Source organism: Festucalex cinctus, chromosome 21 (genome assembly GCF_051991245.1).
Source record: "Festucalex cinctus isolate MCC-2025b chromosome 21, RoL_Fcin_1.0, whole genome shotgun sequence".
Lineage (NCBI taxonomy): Eukaryota > Metazoa > Chordata > Actinopteri > Syngnathiformes > Syngnathidae > Festucalex > Festucalex cinctus.
The window spans coordinates 15,870,767-15,880,532 of NC_135431.1; the positions used below are offsets into that span (position 1 = coordinate 15,870,767).

General features: G+C 38.1%; 1 protein-coding gene across 1 annotated transcript in view; it reads right to left on the reverse strand.

Moving 5' to 3' along the window:
• sipa1l1 (signal-induced proliferation-associated 1 like 1) overlaps window positions 1–8,741 on the reverse strand; it is a 54,042-nt gene extending 45,301 nt beyond the window's left edge. The window contains exon 1 of the mRNA XM_077510856.1: window positions 8,448–8,741. The gene's annotated coding sequence lies outside the window, so the exon portion shown is untranslated. The remainder of the gene's footprint in view (window positions 1–8,447) is intronic.
• Window positions 8,742–9,766: the final 1,025 nt, after the last annotated feature.

Sequence of the window (9,766 nt, forward strand, 5' to 3'; positions counted from 1 at the left end):
AGACAGTAGCAAGGTGGAGTCCAAACTACGCCCGGGGGCCATTTGCGGCCCGCCCTCCATTTTTCAGCAACATATGCTAAAAATGGCATTTGACTCATTTTCAAATAAAATAAACAAAACAAAAATGTTTGGAGATGATCAAAGTAAGAAGGGAGGATATGGAAAAACTGGTGCCAATAAAGATTAATTTAGTTAACTAAAACTAATGAAAAAGCTAAAACTAAAATTAAAAAAACAAAATTGTTTCCGAAATAAAATAAAAACGAAAATGCTTTTTAAAAAACGAAAACTAACTGAAACTACATTTTATGTTTACAGAACTAATTAAAACTAACTATAATTATAGCAAACGTCCTTCGTTTTAGTCTTTGGTAATTAATTTAATGTATGAGCCTTTGGGGATGATTTTAAATGTGATTTTCAGTAGATTTATTTTGATATAAACCAGAATAATGACGTTTGAAAGTACAGTGTTCCCTCGTTTTCCGCTGGGGTTAGGTTCCAAAAAATACCCGCAAGAAATGAAATTCGCGAAGTAGTTAGCTTTATGTTTTACAACTCTTATAAATGTTTTAAGCTCTAAAATCCCCGACCGCACAATTTATACACTTTTCTTATTGAGGCATTTACATGTTCTCACGTTTCTCTCTTGTTCAAACATTGACAATGTTCAAACCTTCATAAATTTTATAAAATGGGTATATTACTGTAAAAAAATATGCAAAATTGCACTTTAAAAAAATCTGCGATAGAGCGAGACCGCAAAAAGTGAACCGCGTTATAGCGAGGGAAGACTGTATGTCACACAGAAGTGACGCCATCTAGCAGCAGCCAACAGAAAAACACCTTCAGATGGCGTTGCTCCCATGGTGTTTTTTAAATATTGCACACAAGTAAGACACATTTAAAAAAAACAAAACAAAAAAAAAAACAAAAAAAAAATTTATACTAATACTGAAACTAACAAACTAAACTAACACTAAGCATTTTTTAAAGAACTAAATTAATAAAAACTAACCGAACCACCCTGAAAACTAATAAAAAATAACTAAAATAAAAATTCCAAAACTATTATAACCCTACTGCCATATTACAAATAAATTGGTTTATATACTGTAGAATTTTTCTAAATACTGTATGCAAAAGCGCAAATAAATTATTTGTACAATAAAGGTAAAATGTGAAGACAGCTAATGCTGAAAATTGGATTATATTACTATGAAATATTATTTGTGCAGGCTATTTTCTCTATAAAGCCAAACCGTTGTGGTCTCATTAAATAATTTTACATTTTGAAAAAAAAAAAAAAAAAGCTACATTAATAGTACTATTTAAACTACTGGCTAGCTAGTTACTAGCTTACTAGCTACCTACTACATTGACCTAATACCGAACAGTAAATTATTTAATGATTACATAGCCCGGTAGCATACACAGAAGCTACATTTCTCCAGGTAGCTCTAAACCTTAAAATGTGCCTTTTCCATTTAACGTCCAATGTCATTTTATTGTAGCTTAGCTAGCTTCAATGTTGTCGAGTTTCATTTCATGTCGCACAACGTGTATCTTAGCTCAAGTCAAAATATTGGTTTGCCCGACACTGCTCATGGACCAAATCCCTAATGGTAAATTTAGTCTGACAAGCGCAGGTGAAGACGTTTGTTGGCATAGCATACATGGTTTCACCCATGGGCTAAATAACACAGCACAGCTGGGTGCATCAAATATTACATAAGACAGATCCACCTCCGCAGGCACTGTTCACACCACCCCTCCTACTACTCTGCCTCCCACTCGCACACAATTGGCTATTTGCAGGCAGAGGTGCATTGCTAGATGACAGCACTCCACTACTGACACAACCTGAACAATAACTGTGGAGGATTCAACTCTGAAAGTTTTCAGATGAGGCCAGTGTCATTGAACAGTTTGCATCTTCAATCTTGTAATATACACTCACACTCACTGAGTATGAGGCAGGACACACTCTACCATCTTCAGTATTGCGGTTCACTACAGCCGACGTATCCATAATTGGCTCCAAATAGTGTCGTCTCTGAAATGTTTGATTCGGTCTGTTACATCCACTCATTCCTACAGCGATGCTGGTTTTACATCTTGCAAACAAATTTTGTTACCAAGCGATACTTGCCCAAAGTAGACTGCACTTGTTGCCTGGCAACATTCGTTCATTGAATCTAAAACCAAAGGTGCTTTGAGCACTAACCCTTTAGATGCTTCCCGCTAGGAATAGGATAAAATGATGTTCAATGAAAAATGTCATGTCTTTAATAACTTACAATATATAAATAAATGCTTAACTTGTTATCTTTATGCTTACAGATGAAGACGGCTTACAGTAGGTGGTAAAGTGTCTGTCTAGCAAATTTGAGTTGACTCAATTTTCAGTTCTCAGTCAGTCGTACCAAAGTAAACCCTCGATTACCTGTGGATGTGTGTCTTCAGTTAAAGAACTAACATTACAAAAAAAATTTAACGGCAAAATTGCAATTTCAAAATCGCAATTGCAGAACTAAAGGTTCAAGGACAACTTGGAAACGAGAATGTCAGGATAAATGCACAATGTAAAATATTCAGACCAAGGTGATAAAGTGAGCCCCTTTGCCTCAACCCTTTCTCAATTGTGGCAGTTTTCTGAAGGACTGAATGGGCTATGGACTAACTTCTATTATTCTATTATTAAATAATAATAATAATAAATAAATATAAAAATTTAAAAAAAACACATGAACCCTCATTGACAACCCTTTTCCTTGAGACAGCTTGCTGTAGTGTCTTGAGAAGGAAGCACTAAACTAGTGGTTTCCGCTTATGTCACCTTGGGATCCACATTCTTTAATTGTCGCGATGTTGTGACCCACTTTTATAGAAGCTAACTATTCGTAACTAGTACTGACCAGGCAGTAAACTCATAATTAGAATACATTTCTTTTCGGCCACGAATGTAACACAATCAAATTAAAAACAGTAACTCATGAGTTGGTACCAAGAGGCCCGTCATTTTTACTACCGGTCCACGGCCCACTTCTGAGTCCTAACCCACTAGTTGAAAACCACTGCATGCATCCACCATTTCTAGGCGCCAGCTGAATCCAAATGAACAGCAGTTTGCTCAACCTCGCATGTCTCACCATCCATAAAACCACTAATTGAGTCACCACTTCACAGCTGGAAAGACCGAGTAAAGGCATTAGTGAGAAACAGCAGGAACACTTGTGAAATCAATGGTGGAAACGGTTTAAAACACTAAAATCAAAGAATGATATTCTGATGACATTTTTTTTAAGTCATTTAATTTTAAATATCTGCTGAGAGTCTTCAATCCGATATGGGCAATGAATTCAAAGTCGCTATTGTCCTTTCGTTGTGTTCCAAATTAAAATTCTTCCAAACTGTAGACATTGTCACTATCCTGAAATGTTAGGTTTGCGTTAAAGCTAATTAATTTGCTGTAACCGTGATTTAAATAATGCAGTTTTCTTACTGCGTATCGCCTACATTGGGCTGCACCTTTGTATTGAGTACTGATTGATGAGTATACAGCGCTCATGTCATAATCACCTTGAAACCTTCACATTAACAGTCAGAAGTTATTTTCAATCTCATGAAAGTTAAGTATACCAGCTAACGCTAGCTCATATAGTTGGGGTTTCTGGTATTTATGTTTCTTAATTATTAACCAGATCAGCCATGAGTAAATATTTCAATAACCTCTGTTTAATAGAGGTTAACTAGTAACTACACACCCCTGAGAGACTGGAGCATACCAAAGTACATGGGGCCAATATGAGGCTTCGTGGGAGCACTGATTTTATTGTCATTCATGACAATGTTAAGTGACGTCTTAAACTATGACGTCATCCCCATTGTGCTCGCACGGCATTCGCATACATTATGCATGCCATTGTAGTCCCATGGCTCGGCTAAAAGCACAATTCAATCACATTTGCTGATGTCAAACTTGTAGCTTGTACAGCAATCTGAGATCTATTAAATCTCGGATGAGAACATCGGCCTTGCAGAGCCATCACCTGTACGCCAACCCCTCCCTCCCCATTTGAACGCCCCCATTCCACTCAGATGAGCAAAGGGAACATCAAGTTGCAGTGAGCCGCTACATATGGTGGCAAGCCACTTTCCTGTTTTGGTTTCAACTTCCACCACCTGCAAGGCAGATGTTGAAGACACTGGCATTGTGACCTCGTTTTTTTCTTGAATAGACTTTCATACTTATGAACATTATGAAGACACTGTAATCATTTTAAATGTGAAAAATAGCCATTTGTGATTTGAACTTTGAGGTTATCTTTTTGTTTTAACTTTGTCACCAGACACACCAATGTCGTAAAATTCCAACATCTTGTCTGATATCATCGACAACAGCATTACTAACGATGACTTATTTTGCTAAAATTCTAAATTGTAAGAATTCATGGGCATTCAAATTGCGTTAATTGCTTGTCGAGAACGTAACCTTCAACAAGACCTTGGAGAGGTGTTCTGAAAGGTTTTAACACATTTTTTTTTTTTTTTTTTTTTACATTTTGTCACAGGCCTAACTACATAATTCTACATCTCCGTGTGACGAGTGGCAAAGAACCCAGCAAGGGGTCCATTACTATCCTAATCATCTCTGGCTTTGCGTCAAGACTGTACGAACGATTACAATGCAGGAAGGCTACAGATGGTTCAGACAGCGTTCAGTAATTTAAGACACATTTGTGTGTTTAGCATCGCTGGCATGGACCTCCCTGGGAACTACAAACCTAAGCAAGATGTCTTTCATTACTAGGCTCTTTTCCCTTCAGTGAGTGAGTGTAAACAGTTGGTTTTATTTTTATTGAGGCACAAAGGTGCCATTAATGAGTACTCTGGCTATAAAACAATTACAGAAGCTTTATTTAAAGCTCTCTTGAATTAACATCCATGCTGTTTTGTAGTCTAATTCTTAACATATACCAGACGTTTCATTAGGTACACCTGCACAACCCATCAGAGGCATTAGAAGAGATGTCTTAAACTGAGTATTGTCTACATCTCTTAACTTAGGGTGACCATATTTTCAAATTTGAAAACCGAGCCACAACAATTATCACTAAGAACTATTTGTATTATTGCTTTAGCTAATGTTAAATGCTGTCTTGGTTGACAGTTAAACAGTGCCACCATTTTTTTTTTTTTTTTTTTTGCTTGGAGTGGGCAGCTATTGGAAGCTGGCTGTCCTGTTTACCTCGTGCCAGTCCCGCGTTTTAACATTCGAAATATGCCGCCAAAAAAGCTCAGCTTGCGTTGGGTTGGGACTGACAAACGACCGCATTAGGCTAGTCGGACTATATTAGCAGGAGGAAGGTCTAGTTCCGGTATGACGAAATCATATGTTAACGATAAGATGTAGTTAATCGTATAAATCACTATAACTGTGTGGTTGACATACACAATTGGATAAAAAAATAATAATAAAAGGAAGTCGGGAAAGGACCTGTATTGACTTGCATTGATTTTGGTATAGCCTATAGCTAGTTCATGTTTCCCATTCCTCTATAGCTACCACTGAACATCTGGAGCCATCAAGCGGTGTCAGAGAAACAGCTCTTCCTCCACCGCCTCCGACATAACGACAAACAACGAGAAAGACACTTCAGAGTTCTGCCTGGATTTGGGAAACAGATGGCAAAGCAGTTGGTGGGAATTTCAGCAACACTTCCATAAACGTTGGACGGCGAGAGTTACACTTGGACAGAGTTACTAGACAAGGGTTTTGAGACTATTTGAAGTTAACAAATTTACATTTGAGCGTTAGACAGTTATCTGGTGTTATTTGTTTGTCGTTATGCAATTGCAGAGGATTGGAGAATTGTTCTCATAAAGTGTGACTCAGCTGTTCTCAGGATCCTCCATCTGTGCATCGCGTTTGTTCTATTTACTTTGGCACTGAATAATAAGTCAAGTTATTGTATCACCTCTTCTTTAGTTTTACTCCTGGGTCACATCTAAAACCCAAGTCTACTGTTTTTAGGTTCTCAACACCATTTGTGCAGCTATTCTTTTAATAAGATGAGGATGACAAATGGATGCTTTCCAAATGGAGGAACTTTGGCTATAAACCGTTTTTATTACTTAAAAGAGGTCACAGCAAAGCCAAGTAGAATTGATAAAGAGCATGACCTGCCGTTTTAAACACTTTAAATCTCAGCTAATTTTGAGTCAACCAAAATTACAATGCGTAATATCAATACACCTCATTTCAGTAAGCCAATGATTAACAGTTGTAAGCATTTTGCTTTTACTCTTTGTGTAACTTCTATTGAAACACAAACCAGTCTGCTGTGTTTAGAGAAGAAAAATATGAGTAGAAGAATACGCATCGAAAGTTACTGTGTAAGAGAGCTACGACCAGAGACTGACTGCCCACTGCCCTTAAGATTTAAATAAATAAATAAATAAATAAATAAGCTGCTCTCCCAGAACTTGGTGTTAACCAACTTTATGTGATGAAAGCACTTTGATGTGGATCTTCTGTGGCTGGTGGTGAACATTTATGTTCCATCTGTGTGTGATATTTGACAAGAGGGAGGGAACACAAACTGATGCATACTGCTGTGATCTATCAGGTTAGCTAGCTAGCAACTAGCAAAGACTAGCTGGCTTGTCACCACTTGATCTTGTAGAAACTCTTTAATGCCAATGCCCGATTGTTCAGTACTTTTTTCACAACTTAACCTTCTAACAAGGAGTTAAATATTGAATCATTCTTCCCAGCATGGTAGCAAATCATTTGCAATATAATAATAGCTAACCTTGGTATTTCTCACGTGAGCAAAACATTCCTTAAACATCTGGCAATCACAGTTGAATAGCGGTTTTAAATGCTAACAAAAATGAACAAATAAAGAACAGCAAGGGAATGTGAGGCAGGAATGATGACAGAGTCATTTTCCTGGCATGCCTTCTCAACAGGAAGGAAGCAAGATGAGGAAAGTCGCTGTGACGTTTGAAGGGAATGGTGGGAGGTGGTGGAAGGCAAGGGGAAGCAATAGCGATCGCGCAGCAGGAAAGAATGGAGATAACTGCAAGGCAAAGCATGATGTCCAACTGTAATTAACAAAAAATATAGCCACCTACTTTTTAGAGTAAAGAAAATAAAAAATAAGCATTGTCTAACATAATGACTTGAAAGTACAACTGAATATACACAACAAACTTAACTTGCCTTTAAGCCCGTATCCTACTGAGGGGCTAACATTTTCGACGCTAGCAAATGTTGACCCTCACATCAGAGTTCGTTCAAATTCGCTAAACGTTCGCCTAATGTAACTTTTTTTTTTTTTTTTTTTTCTTGTCGCAAGGAAATTTTGAACATGCTCCAAATTTTCTTGGGAAAAAATATTCAAACTGTGAACGTCTGGCCAACATTTAGCAAACGTTGTAATCTTGAATTATTTATTTACTATACATTACTATTAATTTTTCATTTCACGACTTGCGAAATAGTACGTTTATGTATTATTGTTACATAAAACGAACGCCGCAGATTTGTTTTCATCTACTAAAAATAACTACTAGGTCAATATCTACTAGTTAACGTCTAGCACTAGTTGTACTGTACTAGTAGCACGATGTCCACAAATGCAGTTTTTCAATTAAGATTGGTACAGCTTTCCATACATACACAAATGCATGTAATAAAAACTCCAAAAAAACAAACTTCATTGATCCCACTTCAATATTGATCTCCAATTGAATATAGCGTCACCATTCAAAGCCGGAAATTAATCGCCTCCACACACGGTCGACCATTTTGATTGATGTGGCTTCAACTATGTAAGCATCAAGCAGACCAACCAGCCATGAACATCCACAAGCATTGCGCACCACTTGCATCACAAATTAGCCACTTAAAATTTATAAAGACACTATCAAATGATCAAACCTACAACACCAAGACTACAACATCGCACAAGACACTAAAACGAATAAATCATCTCCCAGTAGCAGATGCATCGCCCCCAGGGAAAGGATGGACATCCACGCAGGAAAAGCAAAGGAGTGGCTGTAGAAAGCCATCCCAATTTATCTTGATGGTTACTCTTCAAAAAATGTTTCCTGTTTCTCAGATAGATTAACATTTCAGCGATGGACGTTTCGCTGACGTAACGATACATCAAAGGCATATATAAAGCAACACCGTTGTACATTTCCGGCACTGTTTCATGATGAAATATCTGATAGTAGATTTGAATCAGTCGGTAGAATAGAGCGTTTTTTTGACTGCCTTCTAAACTTTTTCCGCTCAGTTTAGTCTCGAAGAAGCGCAAACAAATTGAAAGGCACAAGCAAAGCCCAAACGAAGAGCACCCGATAAACCCTTCAAGACAAAAAATATGAGCATAAAACGTCTTAATATGTTAATAAGATGTGTCTCTTACCTTTTCATTCACGGCACCTTCTCATTGCCAGCCTTTCCCTTCGTTCGTGTGGTGGTAAAGGAACAAATTCACACCCTCGCCAGTTGCTCCTTGATGCTCATTGAGCGAGAAAGACAAAACATGTACTGCACATAAGGATGTCGAATCAAAAAAACGTCCACTATTTTTTTCCCCCCTAAAATGTTGGCTCTGCTGGTCGTGCACTGCGCCTGCCGCCTCTGGTTTGTTCAAATCAGAAGTTCATCCAAAGTTGCAGCGATTCGCTCCGCCTCTCGCCATTGATGAGGTCACCAGCCTCTCTGGCCACACGCGGACTCTCGCGAGAACAAGCACAAGCGTTTCGGGCTGTGCTGTGTGTGGTCTCGCGATATCGGAGCAAAAGCAAGCGCCCGAGAGGCAGGCGGCATGTTGCCGTGGCAACATAATCTCCTGAAACAATTGGAGCCCTCGGGCAAGTTTAGTTCAGTAAACTTTTACAACAGTGTCACATTGTTTGATACTTCTTACTAAATACTTTTATAAAATATCGGTCAAAATAACTCAAGGATTAGGATTTCCGGTCCATTTAACACACACAATTTCTTGACTTGCTGAAATCAGGGCTCATCCCATATCATATTGCTGGGCCAATCGATAGTATAGATTTTGTTACCATGACAACTAGGGGTTAAGCTAGGGGATGGCGTGACGAATGAGGCTTTCACACCGCACTTGTTTTGTGTGGTGCAAGGAGGATGACAGACTGGTTGAAGCTTGCCATATTTGCCTCTGGTTGCTAAGCAACCACAAAGGAAGTGGCTCGGTGCCACTTTGTTTGTTACCTTTACAAGTTTACTTTTGAAATTACTGTTCGAGGCAGCAATTCACCACCAAGCAGACAAATTACACAATGAGTTACTGGATATTATAAGCTAACACTGGTAACAATGTTAGCTCATGCTAATCTGAACTAATACTTGTATATAATTTACCTTTTGATTTTGACGTAGGAAGGACTTAATCTGTGACTTGAAAGTGGATCTTGGTCTTCAGTCAACAGCTGAATCCGTCATTGGCAGATAAACTTCGTTATGTACCCGACTGTTTCAAAATCAGTGGACGAGGGCCGAACAGCTCGCTCACACACACATTTTGAGAAAGAGGCAGATAAAATATTTACTTGGTGGTTTAATTGAACAGTAGCCAGGCACTAAAGAACCAATTACTCGTAAATGTCAATCTCCAATGTCCATTTTAACTCATTTGCTCCCAAAAACGTATAAATATGTTCTATTTTAAATATTATCATGGTCCCAAAAACGTATTTATTAGGGATGTTC